General features: G+C 45.9%; 1 long non-coding RNA gene across 1 annotated transcript; it reads left to right on the top strand.

The window, feature by feature from the left end:
• Positions 1 to 10391: 10391 nt before the first annotated feature.
• On the top strand, positions 10392 to 12558 carry LOC124958269 (uncharacterized). Its single transcript, XR_007103861.1, has 3 exons — positions 10392 to 10609; positions 11610 to 11850; positions 12406 to 12558. It is a non-coding gene; the product is annotated as an uncharacterized LOC124958269 (long non-coding RNA).
• The last annotated feature ends 2072 nt before the right edge of the window (positions 12559 to 14630 follow it).

Below are 14630 nucleotides of genomic sequence, written 5' to 3'. Positions count from 1 at the left end.
TCTGCACCGCCGAGCTCCATCCTCCGTGCTGGCAGGAGCTCTGTGGGCCGCAGCAGCAGTCTGCACATGCTTTTCCTGTAAGAGCACGGGTCTGTCCTGGCCGCCCACTGGTTAGCACCCTGGGGATGTGATTTCATGCCCCGCCCACTCCACTGCTTCTGTTCCCTCCTCCTAACCTGGGAATCTCGTCCTTACCTCAGGGAATTGTTGTCAGTATTACAGGAAGTAACATCTGTAAAGTGCCTGGCACTAACTAAACACTAAGGTTTGCTGCTGCCCTACACGCCCCTTGCAGGTCTGCGGGTGTCAAGGGCTGGCTGGTCACCTGTCCAGCCCTCACACCGGGTCCCAGCTGCAAGACCTCACTCTGCCTCGCAGACCCGGGTATCAGGGGAGTCCACACCTCAGACTGACGGAGCTGGGGCTGCTTCAGTCTCCCTGAGAGGAGGCAGACCTCACCCAGACACAGATCTTAGCTTCCTTTATCCTGGTTAATCCCTCACAGCAATCCAGTACCCTTGATAGAAAGGAAGACTGAGGGTCACAGATGCCAAGTGCTCAGCCCCTCTGTGACACTCTCCTGTTCTGACCCACCAGGAGACTTTGCAGGCATGAGGTTCTCAGTTAAGAGAGTAGCAGGCCAAATGGTCCAGGGGTGAGAGAGAAGATGCTCTTTCTCTTTCCATGCCTTCCCAGCATAGCATTCAGAATGTTCTAGGTGCCACAGGACCCCCAGGGCTGTTCCGGACCCTCTGGAGCTGGCCCTCACCCAGTTGTTTCCCTGCAAACTCCCGCAACCACCCCCACCACCTCATCTATCTTCCTCAACTCCCCATCCCAAGTTCCACACCCTCTGGGACTCTTAATCTCACAAATACATTTGAATAATACTAAAAGTCACTTGGGCACTGGGAAGAATTCCCAGAGAGCATCTGCAGTTTACCAAACTTTTCATGTCTTTGCAGGGGGCTAGACCCTCTGAGTTGGCAGACACCTTGGCAGACTTTTTGGAGATATTTCCAATTTGGGTTGGAGAAGGGGATATGACACTTTCTACCATTTGACAGATGAGAAAACTGAGCCTCAGAGAGTTTATACATCTAATAATACCCTCATGTTTGGTAATGCCAGAATATCTGTCACTGAGATCAGAAATATAAATGTTATCACATGTTAAGAATTTAGCATGATCAAATACTTGTTACCTACCCCTCCCACTTTCCAATCCATTTCAAGCTGGGGGAGATATTTGGGTAAGGTAAAAAAAGAACAATTGAAGTAGGACATTAAGGAGGAAGAATTCCAATTGGATATGGAGAAGGAGAAAGTTAAAAAGGGTTATTTGCACAGATAGAGCTTATTCACCTGATCGCAATTTAAAATTCGCCAAACCTAACCCATTTTCCATAAATCCATTTACTGACGTCTAGAAACCCCACAGAGAAATCTATTTCTGATCTCCTTTTGAAGAGTTATTTAATTCCCAGGGAGCGTGGCCCAGTGGCAAGATACTTCCAAGAAAAGGGAGGGGAATCTAATTCTCTATTTGGTTTAATTTTGTTCTGGAACACTTGCGAAGGCTCAAATCCAAGGGGAGAAAAAATACTCTCCTACTTTAGGCAGCACAGCAAGGACAGAAAGAGAAAGCAAAAATCTCCCTGTAAAAAGAGGCAGGTTCAAACTTGTTCATATTTGCACCACTTTACACATTTATAATTTGCTTGAACTTGGAGAGAAATAGGACTTTCAAGAGAAATTGGAAAAAAATGGAGCAAGATGAATGTTTCTGTCCTGGGAAGGTTTGGGAGGGAATGTACTCTCATTGTGGAAGAGGGATGGATGGATGGATGGATGGATGGATGGAAGATGGATGGATGATGGATGAATAGATGATGGATGGATGAATAGAAGAATGGATGATGGATGGATGGATGGATGGATGGATAATGGATGGAGAGCTAAGTGATGGATATATGGTAGTACATGTGAATAAATGGATGAATTGGTGACTGCATGGATGGATGGACAGATGTACGTATGTATATATAGACAGGTGGGTGGATGGGTGGGTGGTATAAATAGTGATGAGTGGGAGGGTAGCAAAGTTAAGTGACTAGCTGAATCCTGCTCATGGTTGAATTGTTTGACCCATGTTCTTATTTCAAAAACATTTTAATTAGTTACTCTCATTTACAGCACAGAAATTTTTGCGTAGAAACTGGATTTCTGTCCTCTCTTGAAAAATCAGGAGATGGTGCAAAATGGAGACTGTGGTTCTCCAGGGCAACAACTGACTAAGACACAGTAATGGCTGTCCCCTTAGAAGAACCACGCATGCTTCATCCTCCAGAGACCTGCCTCTCCACATCAGCTGGGACACTCTTTCCAGTATCTCCCTGCCCGAAGGCGTTTGCTAATACAGTCAAGGGCCTGGTAAACATAGGCCTGTCTTAGTCCATTCAGGCTGCTAAAACAAAATACTTTAGATTGGGTAATTTGTGAATAATGGAGATCGATTTCTCACAGTCTGGGAGGCTTAGGAAGTTCATGGTCAATGCCTAGCTGTCCGGGTCTGGTGAAGGCTGCTTCCTGCTTGGTAGATTTTGTTCTTGCTGCTTTGCTTTGCTTTGACTCCTTACATGGTTCCCTTTTTTGTAGGGTCACTAATCCTCTTCACAGGGACTCTGCATGAAGCTCCACCTCAATACTATCATAATGGAAATCCTTCCAACAAATGAACTTGGGGCCGGGTCATTTTTAGACCATAGCAGCCCTTTTAGTGAGTAGGCGCATAGTAAGTACATTACTCAATGCCGGTGCCCTCAGGCCCCTGAAATGAGGTTCTCCATGTCCCTTTGCTTGCACAGTCATATCCTCTTAGAGGATGGAGATGCAGGTTTCTCGAAGCGTTATAGAGCGTCAGGCCTCTGTTTGTCCTTGGTATGGAGATCTGGCCTCTTAGGAAGACGTAAGTCACCTCAAGATCCAAGTTCCCATGTATCTATTCCGCTACACCATGAACCCCACCCTCCGTCTCCTGCAGACTGAAACACCTCACTGGCTTTCCTTGAGGCAGGGCAGGAGTGGGCAGTTGTCTCTGTTCCTGCCGTTTCCTCTGGTCTGTCTGGGAACTCCTCATCCTTTGAGACTCAGCTCAGGTATCACCTCCTTCTTGAATCCTTCTCTGACATTGTCCTCTACAGACACAAGGAGCTGCTCCCTCCTCTCTGTCCCCACCACATGGACCATCATATTGCCCCATATGACTGTGTCTCCCAGGAGCATGTGGCCTTTTCCAGAGCCTCAGGGAGGAGTTCCCAATCAGGGTGATGTGACCTCCAGACGTTGTGGCTTGGGACCAGATTGCCCTCCTCTCCTCCCTCCCTCTTGCCTCTGAAATCCACGAAGTCACACCCTGAGAGAATCAGAGCTTCGATATGAGAAGAGAACGAGATGGCCAAAGGACTAGAGAGAAAGAAAGAAAGAGAAGGGCAGAGAGAACAGATCCGCCCTCCACGATCCAGCAGAGGTGTGACCAGGAACCTCTGCTCTCCAAGCTTTAGCTACCCTGTCTGCCTCTCTGTCTGCTTGAGCCCCTGACCAGCTGCTCAAGTCTCCGCTTTCCCAGGTCAAATTCTTCCCTTGAGGAAACCCGAATGGCCCAAACACCAACCAAATAGTCTTATCCCCACTGGACCCAATTTTTGCCTGAGGCCCCCTCATGAATTGACAGTCAGTGTTTAGATTGACTGTCCCTAGATGAGGAGACCAATCCCCTATGTCCAGTGGATAGGGTCGTGAGGTGCCACCAGGTGGTTCTGAGGAGGCTCCCAGGAGGGTGCTGAGCACAGCAGGCACCCTGGGACCCTGTCAATCCAGCTCTCCCAGTCATTCAAACATTGGCTTCTTTAATATTTAATCTATATTGATTAATGGGTGGAGAATACTCGAGTTGATTGTTTGTATCTAGCTCATATAGAGCCCCCCAAATTAAATAAAAGGGAACTAGACATCAGAGGCGAAAAGCAATTTCCTCCAAGAATTCAATTTGTTTTGTTCTCTGCGTCTGATTGCCTGTGAGTTGGCCCTGATTTCCTGAAGACCTCCTAAGTCCCTGCCTTGGCTTGTGTCTGGAACCCATTCAGGACGGGGACTGTTTCCCAGCCCGGGGCCTAGGTCCTGTTGGAACAGGGAGACTGCTCAGCGGGGAGTCTCCTCAGGGCCAGTCGCCAATCAGGGAGTGAAAGGTGACCCGTTGTTAGATTAATGCCTCCTAAAACATCCCCCAGGCCAGAGCAGTTAGTTAAATGTGTGTCTTGAGAATTAGATGGCGTCTCCTTTGACTCCAGGAGGAACAAGTGTGCAGGGCCTTCGGGGCTGCTTCTGGGCGGGCTGCCCAGGTACTGGGGAGCCGTGTGCTCCTCTGCAGGGAGAGGGTGGGGTGCTCCTGTCCCCTCTGGGCCCCCGCACACACAGACCTCGCAGGTTCCTCTGCTTAGGCAGACATCAGTGGACATCCAGGGGCTTTCTCCCTCCTTTCTCAGGGACAAAACCCAGCCCCCATCTCTATAGGCTTTAGTGAAAGATGCCAGGAACTTGGAGTACAGAGAAATGGGGAGTATGGTGGAAATGCTTGGCCAGAGGTCAGACATGAGTGTGTGGGTGGCGTTGTTAAGACATGGGTTTTTACTTCATCACTAAAGGAAACCCGGTGTCTACTGCTCTCCCTCACGTGGCCTCTGCTCTAGCAATGCTGGTTTCCTCAGGAGTCTCTGAACAGAGCTGATACCCCCCTCATGCATACCTCAGAACCTTTGCACTGGCTGTTTCTCCCACCTGGAATACTTTTCTCCTCCGTAACTGTTTGGCTGGCTACCACCCTTCCTTCTGGTCTTCACAAAAAGCCTCTGTGAGGCTCTCCCTGGTCAGTCCATCCTGAATTCGTCCATTCTCTGTTACTATAACTAAATACCCGAGGCTGAGTGCTTACAAAGGAAAGAGGCTTATCCCAGTTTTGGTGGCTGAAGGACTGAACAACATGGTGCAGACTCTTCCCAGACCCCCTTGGCTGCATCACATCATGGCCGAGGACATCATGGCAGCAGCACGCGTGGGAGAGAAAGGGAAGGCACTGCAAGACAGGAAGCCAGAGAGCAACTCAAGGGTCAGGCTCACTCCTATGACTACGTGCTCCCCAAGATTCACGTGGAGCCCCAGGAGAACTCAGCCCTACCGCCCAAGGTCATGCCCCCAGTGACCTAGGGACCTCCCACTAGTCCCCACATCCAAAGGCCCCACTGCCTCTCACCGCCACACTGAGGACAAGGCTCCAACGCATGAAAACGTGGCATTGACGACTGAGGGAAGGGCCGCGTGGGACTCAGACCTGGGTCCGACGTGGGCTGGGCCAGGGCTGGGCGGGCGACTCGGGCACCCTGCTGGCCTCGCCTCCTTTCACTTTGCCTCTCTGTAAACTGAGTGTAAAATCCTTGCCGCGGGGCTCCAGGAAAGGTCAGCGCGGTCGGGCACGTGAAGGACAAAGCACAGGCTCTGCCCAGGAAACAGGAAGTGGAAGTGGCTGCCGCCACCAAGGGGCTCGAGGACACTTCAACAGAAATGAAAAGACAAACATAAGGCTCCAAACTCCAGGTCGAGGAGGGCGGGCCAAGAAGCCTGGTGTGCAAGGAGGACTGGCCTCGTCGACATGCGCACGTGGATCGTGGGTATGCGTAGGTGCACACACGAGTGTCCTGTTCATGGAGAATTAGGGCTCCGTGGCGTTTCATCCCTGTCACTGTTATTCCAGGCTCTGGTTTTGGAGGTCTGGGTGTGCACAAGTGTCGTGAACAGCACACAGGTACACACACATACATGGAAACATGCACATGTGGATGTGCGCACCCTGTCCCTCTTCCCTGCCTTTTTTTTTTTTTTTTTTTTTTTTTTTTTTTGCGGTGCTGGGGATTGAACCCAGGGCCTTGTGCTTGACAGGCAAGCACTCTACCGACTGAGCTCTCTCCCCAGCCCTACCCTCTTGACAACACAGACTGCACCTCTGAGTCTTCTTGCAGGAAAGCCTCCCTTTAAGACCAAAGCCTTCTCTGGTCTCTCTGCAAAGGAGAGTGAGGGCACGGGTGTCCCCAGGGGAGCCACAACGCTGAGCTGCGGAATCACACAGCAAGAGTTGAAAACTGCAATGACCTTCTGGATGATTTCCTACAAGGCACTCTGAAGACCAGGCCAGAGGCAGCTTCCCAGATGAAACGGCACCTGCTGAGATCAGCTGGTGAGACTCAGCCTGCCTCCCACCCCATCCTGCCCTCCCCCCGCCACGGTGAAAATAGCATCCTGGCAAGACCATCAACTTTAGAATCAGGCAGTTTGGGGACTGGGGTGTCAGCTCTAACACTTCATAGACATGAAGCTTCTCTGAACCACGGTTTCATCGTCCGTCGAATGATCCGCACTCCCCTGTAGAATAGGAGGGAGGACTTAAGTTAGGAGTCCCTATATATCCCTCGCTTCGGGTGTGCATTGCACAAATCTAAGGGGCTACCATCCATATGAACTATAAAGTCGAGGATGACCCTTGAGTTACGCAGAGCACAGCAAGACCCGACTTGTGTGGTAACAGAGGAAACAGGTATGAAACTGTTTCGTATGTATGTGGCACAAGACCTGATACACAGTAGATGTTGAATATGCAAAAATTAGGCTGATTAATCATACTTGTCCACAGAAAGGACAGAAAGCCCCTGTGTGGCCTTTGCTGTGTGATGCTTTCAGAGTGGGAAATGTAGCCACGTAACACATGAGGCGACTTCAGTGGCGCGGGGGTTATGGGTTTGCCAGGGGATCTGTTTCCACAAAGCCCAGAGTGTAAGAAGTTACTCGTGGCTTTCCGCTTATTCAGCACTTTCTCTGAGTGTGGTCCTGCAGAGCCAGGATGAGCATGCTCTTAGAATCACTGGGTCTTGACAAGGTGAGATTTGATTTAAGTGGCACATAATTGCCCTTATCCATTAAAATAATGTTTTCTAAAAAATTAAGACAATTTACAATATCCTTTTAAACATAGTTGATCTCTAAAAAGGAGCCCCTAGTCACCCAGAGCTCCACCTTGACCCTCAGAGTCTAGCAGCAACTCCGCTCAGGCAGCGATGGGAGACTCGCTCTCTGCCCAGGCCCAACCGATGGAGGGGAGTCACCTGTTAAACACCAGATTTGCATTCTGAGCCCTTCAATCTGTTGCCCCTAGCTGGATCCCATCCAGCTGGCAGACCAACTGAACCCACCTACCCACCCCAGACAGGGACCTGGCTTCAAAACGTGAACAACTGGGAGCCCGGGAGAAACATCCAGGCCTGTCCAGAGACGTCCAGCAGCTGGGGAGCCATGCCGGCGTGCACTGGAGCTGTTTAGACCTTACCCAGGCGCCCATCAGACACTAAGGGACAGAGCGGGACATGGGAGACGGAGACTGAAAACAACAGCCAGGAAAAAAAAAAGAGAGAGGAAGGAAGGGAGGAAGGAAGGAAGAGAGGGAAGAACACCAAGACCATGGTCAGAGCAGGGGACAAAGGAGCACTTTCCCCCAGATTATAATTAGCAGCTGTAATTAGAGAATATATTAACTAGAAGATATTACAACTATAAATAAGAATGAAGCTTGTAAAGGAAAGAACAAGAAAGAACACACAACAAAATTAAAAACAGGACGCTGGAGAGATAAGCGGGTATCATTAAGGACATGTTCCCGCAGAGATGGAAGATGACAGCAGCTGAGGTGATCTGCCTGGAGATCCAAAGTCTAAGTGATCAAGAGAGAAGATGGAGAGGAGGGAACATCAAAGAAATCAGAGCGTTTTCTGAATGGAGGGATGTTAAGTTTCCAGGTCGAAGAAGCTTTCAGAAAACCTAGTGGGATGAAGATATTCTCATATCAAAGCCTGTCATCCGCACACTTCAGATCACCAGAAAGAAGACAGATCAGAAAGGATGTCAGGGAGGAATAGAGATCAGAATGGCATCAAATCAGAAGAAACAAGACCATGTTTTTAAAATTCAGAAGGAAAATGATTTCTAATCTTGAATTCTACAGTCTACCAAACCATCGGTTAAAAATGAGTAAAAGGTAAGGATGTTTTCAGAAAGGCAGGGTCTTCAAATATTTACCTCCTGTACCCTTCTCTAAAGGAGTTACTCCCTGAAAATAAAGGAGTAAAATGAGGAAGAGAAAGAGGATCAGCAAGTAATCTAGCACCAAAGAGAAAAGAACATTCCCGGAGGACGGAGAATAAATTGCCATTTAGCTGTTCAAGAGGAAAACCAATTCAGAGTTAAACAGAAGAGAGGTGTCTGGGCAGGAATCTCTAGGGATTAAAAATGAGAATGGTAGATCATTTGACAAGTTTGGCTGTGTATAGTTGTACAAAAGATTCACCTGAAATGTGAAGAACACCAAACATGTTTTAAAAACTAAGTACAAAAAATATAGTCCTTCATAAACGAACAATTCAAATTTACTCTCCATAATATCTCTTTAAACATTATACCACTTTTCAGACAACTACTGTCTGTCTTTCATTTTATTTTTATTTTGGAGATAACAAATTGTCACCCAGAAGCACATACAACATATGTGCCTTAAGATGTGATAATCTGACATTATAATTTCAGGCAATGACATACTTACTGATTGATTCAACATTTCCTGTCAGAGGCCAGCACACTGGACAAATTTGAATTAATCACTGTGTTTGGATGAGCCCAAAGTACTTTGTTATGGGAGGAACACGTAAGAAAGAAAAGACCTCTGTACCATCTCAGTTTGTTGGTGATGGTGGTAGGGGTGTTATTTTCATGTGTTTTGAAGTACTCTTATATTCGGCATTAGTTTAGTTCTGACGGTGTATTTCCATACTCTTAACTACATTTCTAAGTGAAGCCTGAGTGAAAGACAAGAAGCCCAAAAAAGTTGAAGAAAATGGTACCCCAAGAACACACCTTCCAGCCAGCCTGACTCAAGTCTGCTCTTCCTGGTGTGGTGGATGCGCTAAGCCTTTGTAGCATCACCTTATACACATAAACTAGGTATTTATCTTCAACATATTGGGAATTGTGTATTTAAACATGTTCTTATTTATATATTTTTCAGTATTTTATATTTGTTTATCTTTCTACCTGAGAAAATGGTTTGGGCATGTTGGGTTTCAGTGGGATGCATAAATATTTTCCCCCATTAAAATTAGTGGAAGTTGGGGCTGGGCTCATGGCTTAGTGGTAGAACACTCACCTAGCATGTGTGAGGCATTGAGTTCGATTCTCTGCACTGCATATAAATAAAGAAAAATAAAAATCCATCAACAACTAAAAAATATTTTTAAAAAAATTAGTGGAAATTTTATTTTTTTCACTTAGCAGCTTTTCACTTAGCAGCAGAGTTCAAGTCCATGGAAAGAATACATATTTGCCTTGGCAGAGAACACAGTTCTTCTACTCATGAAAACAGCAACTCTGAGTGTAATAAAAAAGGTGGGTTAACCCACTTTGGGAGGACGGCAGAGGAGAAGAGCTTTGGAAGATGCTCTGACGGTTATGTCTTCATCTCCCTTATGAGAAAGTCCCCTTGTGTCACAAAATGTGAAAAATCGAGACTATCAACCCAAACATGCTACTTAGAAAAATGGAAGAAAATACCAGAAGAGACTTTTGTCATCGTTGAGCACTGTTGCCATGGAAGTGAGGCCTGGGCCCAGGGAGGTCCAGGTCACTGGTTTTACTGTACATTTTGTGGGTATTTGACTTTCTAAATTTGGTAAGATCCTTATTAAAATTAAAATTACATTTAAAGAGGCAATGAATCATCATCAAAGGAAGCTTAGAAAACACAAGTAAGAAAAGAGAACAAAATAAAAGCCTTTCATAGCCTATCAACCCAGAAAAGCTGCTGGTAAAACCCTGGCCAACAGTGACCTCGTCCTTGTCTTAGGAGACAGTCCTCGTCCTCCTCGCTGGAATCCGCCTCTCTCTCTGGCCACGCTCAGCCCACGTGGTTTGGGTAAAGTGAACTTTGCCTTCAGACCCAGGGTGACCACAAGCTCTCGCTGGTCACTCAGCCAGGGCAGTGACCTCGGTGATGGTTCAGGGGTGGACTTGCAGCCAGAACTGAATCAAGGAGTCATCCTGTGACCCTCACTGGAAGCTTTAGGAAAAATGCTCTCTCTTCTCTCTCTCTTCTTCTTTCTCTCTCTTCTCTCTCTTTCTTTCTCTCTTAGGCGCTAAGGATTGAACCAAGGGCCCTGTGCATGCGAGGCAAGTGCTCTACCACTGAACGACACTCCCAGCCCTTTTTATATTTTCTTTTGACAGAGTCTAAGCCGCCCACACTGACCGCAAACTTTTAATTCCCCTGCCTCCATCACCCTAGCGGCTGGGTGGGGCTAGGGTCCTGAACTGATCAAAGTTCAATCTGGAGTGACTGGAGGCCATTTGCCACGGCAAAAAACTAGTGAAGAAGGAAGATGAAGCAAGAGATTGAAAAGAGAGGATGTTGGCAACTTCTTCCCAGCACCTGGACCCAGCAAGGCCTGATGCTCTAGGTCAAAAGGTCAGTGCCTTTTTTTCTTAATCTGTTTTGAGTTGGAGTCCTGTCACCTGCACATGAATACATATACTAATAATATAAATTCAATATCAAATAATTCAAGAACCAAAAGGTAGAAAGTAAAAATTAAAACTTCCCCTTCCTATCCCCAAAGTCTTAGTATAAACTCTTCAGAGTCAGTCACTCCTCACAGTTTCTTGAATATGCTTCCAAAACGTGCCTGTACATTTACAAATATACCAATTGTGTGTGGGGGGCGGGTACAGGATTGAATCCAGGACCTCGCAAGTGCTCCACTTCCCTAGCCCTTTTCTTTTTTTTTGGTGCTGGGGATCGAACCCAGGACCTTGTGCTTACAGTTACGACTGAACTATCTCCCCAGCCCTCCCCAGCCCTTTTCTAAATTATATTTTGAGTCAGAGTCTCACTAAGTTGCCCAGGCTATCCTTGAACTTGTGATTATCTGTCTCAGGCTCCCTGTGACCTGGGATTACAGGTGTGTGTCATGGTGCCCGGTTATACAATATAGCAGATTGTAAATCTACAAACAGAATTACACTACACATATTTTCCTGGAACTTGTATTTTCTTCTTTATCACAAGGCAAATAATACCTTTCCTAACCACACCTAGAGGTCAGCCTCACCTTCCCTAAGACCTGCAAAGGCGTCTCTTCATAACCTAAGCAGACCTGAACTGATGGCCATTTGGCCTTACCCATTTCTTTATGATTAAGAGCGAGTTGTGTGCTGGGGTTGTGGCTCAGTGGTGGAGCGCTTGCCTAGCACGGGTGAGGCACTGGGTTCGATCCACAGCACCACACAAAAATAAATAAATAATATATAAATTATTATTAAAAATAAATTATTAAAAATAAATATAAAGATATTACCAAAAAAATCCACTTTGGGAAAAAAAAAAAAAAAAAGCAAGTTGTGAGGACATCCTTCTTTTACAGTTTTGTAAATGCACAAAGCTAAAGAAGTCCTTGTTTCTGGTCCAGCCTCCTTCCAGGGGGACAGAATCTAGTTTGCTTTCATGGGATGTGGTGAGTAAAGGCCAGTTGCACCGCATAAAAGAGGCTTCCAGAAATACTCCTACAACGTTACAGAACCATCAGTCACGTTTCAGTGAACACGCGTCCAAGGACCACAGGCACAGAATTGTTGCAGGGGTGGAGGAGAGGGGTTTGAAATGTCTGGGACCTGGAGCTAATCTGCGGAACGTTCTTCCAAATGTCAAAGGTATGAGCAGGTTTGGATTCTCATCGAACTTTGCCAGAAACATACTTAATAATGCAGCATACACAACTATAAATGGACCATGTTGGTTTTTTTTTCTTTCCTTTTGATGGGAACCACAGAGAATAGAATGTATCAGGATTTCTGTCTTTGCAGGGCCAAATCTAGCAGCACCTCAAACAGCAAGTACGTGTCTGAACAAAGTGGCATGTTTTATGCATCGTGGCTATCAATAATAAAAACCGAATTTTGATTTACCGTGCTCTTGGAAAGACTGCACTATCTTCCTCTTGTCTTTATAAAAAATAATGTTTCAGAATAAGTGTCATATGAATAAGAAGTGATCAAAGAGTAGGCATCCCCCCCAAAATGGGAAAAAGTATTATAAAAACACATCAGACAGTAAGTTAATAAAAACATTGTTATTTCTCTGCATATTGTGGTGTTTGTGGTATTTGTCAGCTGCTTAAAATTTGTAGCTTTTGTAGTTTCTTTTCTCACTGTAAATCAATATTCATTTTTGTGCCTGAGTTGTATTTGTAATTTTCTGTTTTTAAGGAGGCCTTTTAAAATTGTATGAGCGTCGGTCTCTGCACAACTTGGTCCTGCACCTGCGTGGGAGTTGAACACACAAGGTCTAGAACCAGACCACACAGCTTCAGGTCTCAGCTGGGCTATCTGGACAGCTTACTTGGCCTCTCTGTGCCTCAGTTTTCCTGACATATGAAATGGAAATAAAAACCTCAGAGGGTCATCGTAAAAGATTAAATGAGTTAATACCTATAATGAACCAAGAGCTTGGCTTTCGGGAAGAGTCGGTAACAACGATGTTTTATTTCTAAGGCTCTTGGTCAGACATCTTGGTGGGATGGGTTCCTAGACAGGTGAGCCTAGGCCAAAGGTGCACAGTGAATTAATTTTTCTGGAGAACACCAAATGCCCTCCAGAAAGCTGAGCCAGCGTAGCCTCCACTGTATACACAGTGATGAGCATCAGGACTGTGGAGTCACGAAGTGCCTCTCAGTCAGCTTGGAAGCTTTGGTTCTTCCTTCCAGATCAGCTTGGTTTCCTGAACCAGTGCAGGTTGAGTTGATGTGGAGCCGTTGGAGTGGTGGGCTCTTCTCTCTCCTGACATGTCCTGTGAGTCCATCAGCAGCTACCATTTATGAAACTCCTTGCCTTTTGTTAAGGATGGTGGCCTCTGTAGGTCAGGCAGGGCAGAGGTTGTTAACTTAGGGAAGAAGAAATGGAGGCCCAGACCAGCAAAGGGTTTATGTAACAAGAGGAACCAGGAGCCAGGTCCTCTGAATTCTAATGCACTTCCCATGGTACCTTGTTGCTTCTCAAAAATCCTTACGTTAAAATGAAATATACTTCTTCAAATGAAATATATTCACAATGAAATATACGCTTTTCTCCAAGTTAGTTGGGAAAAGTAGCCATTAAGTCTGTATTATATACTAAGAGAGCACTTCTTAGAAAAATAAATTTAATTGCAGCCTCTTGATTCAAATCAAATCCACTCTGTTTTAAACTTTCAATTATGGTAAGATAGAGCTGTAGAGAATGTGCTTTCCATCCTAATTTGAGACCTCAGATGGCAGTTCCTTTTGTAATTCTATCTTTAAAAAACTGCCTCCCCCAGCCCCGAATCTTGTTATCTTCTCTTTGACTTGCCAAACAAATCCAGTCCAAAAAAACAGAGCTGATTAAATGCCTAAGGGAAGGAAGAGAGGAGCTCAAATCGGTAGAGTCTGTTCCTACATGTTCGGGCTAATTTAATTTTTCTCATATGACAAATTAGAAAAGAAAAGAAAAATTAGCATAGAAGGACAATTCAGAACAAACCAGGGGTGCCATGTGTCCCAAATTAGGACAAGATTTCATAATCTGCTTTTCTAGGGATGTAGTAAGTTTCTGGCATGCAGGGATCCACGGGTGAATGCTTTTGTTTTCCAGTGTTTCTCAGTCAGGGGGAGCTTAATCACAAAGTGAGGGGCTGCCCGGGGTGAGCTGTGCCCCAGGCCTTCTCTTTGGTGAGCCAGGCTAACAACCAGGTTAGCGTAGCTGGCTGTGCGCGGGCTAGCTTGCTCATGATGCAAAAATGCCTCGGGCCTAGGAAAGTGCATTCAGGTCTGGCCAGTGGTAGATGATAGATGGATAGATGGATGGATAGATAGATAGATAGAGATGATAGACGCATAGGTAGAGGAAGAGAGATCATAGATAATAAAGGACAGACACATAGGTAGATGATAGATGATAGATACCCAGAAGGCTGATGAAGGTGATGATAATGATAGATAAAAGATGACAGACGTAGGTAAAAGATAGATGATAGAAGGTAGGTGATGATGATAGATGACAGACAGATAGATAATAGAGGATTTATTCGGATGTAGAACATGGCGGCTTCCATACCACCCTCTAGCCCATCAACCCTGGTAATTTCCACCAAGTCTGTCCCTAGAGCTCTAAGAATATTCAAAAGACCTGCTCTGTGAGTGCAATTCTGAGGGCAACTTTTTAACCTGCAGGACTGGTACTCAATAGCTACAAGAGGTTTCTCTCCCTCCTTGGTGAAGAAAAGACGCAGGAACCTAGCAATACTCAGTGACTGACAGTCTTGAATGACCCAGGGATTTTTGCCTTAAGATGAACTTTACAACAACTTATAGGCCAAATTAATCCAAAATAAGCCCTGGTAAACTTTCTACCCATTTCCTGGAGGATCAGAAAGAGATAAGTCCGGGGCAGAGTCTAAAGTCACTGAGCGTCTGGTT

The sequence above is a fragment of the Sciurus carolinensis genome, chromosome 11 (assembly GCF_902686445.1).
Source record: "Sciurus carolinensis chromosome 11, mSciCar1.2, whole genome shotgun sequence".
Lineage (NCBI taxonomy): Eukaryota > Metazoa > Chordata > Mammalia > Rodentia > Sciuridae > Sciurus > Sciurus carolinensis.
This window is presented reverse-complemented; position numbering and strand designations above follow the sequence as displayed.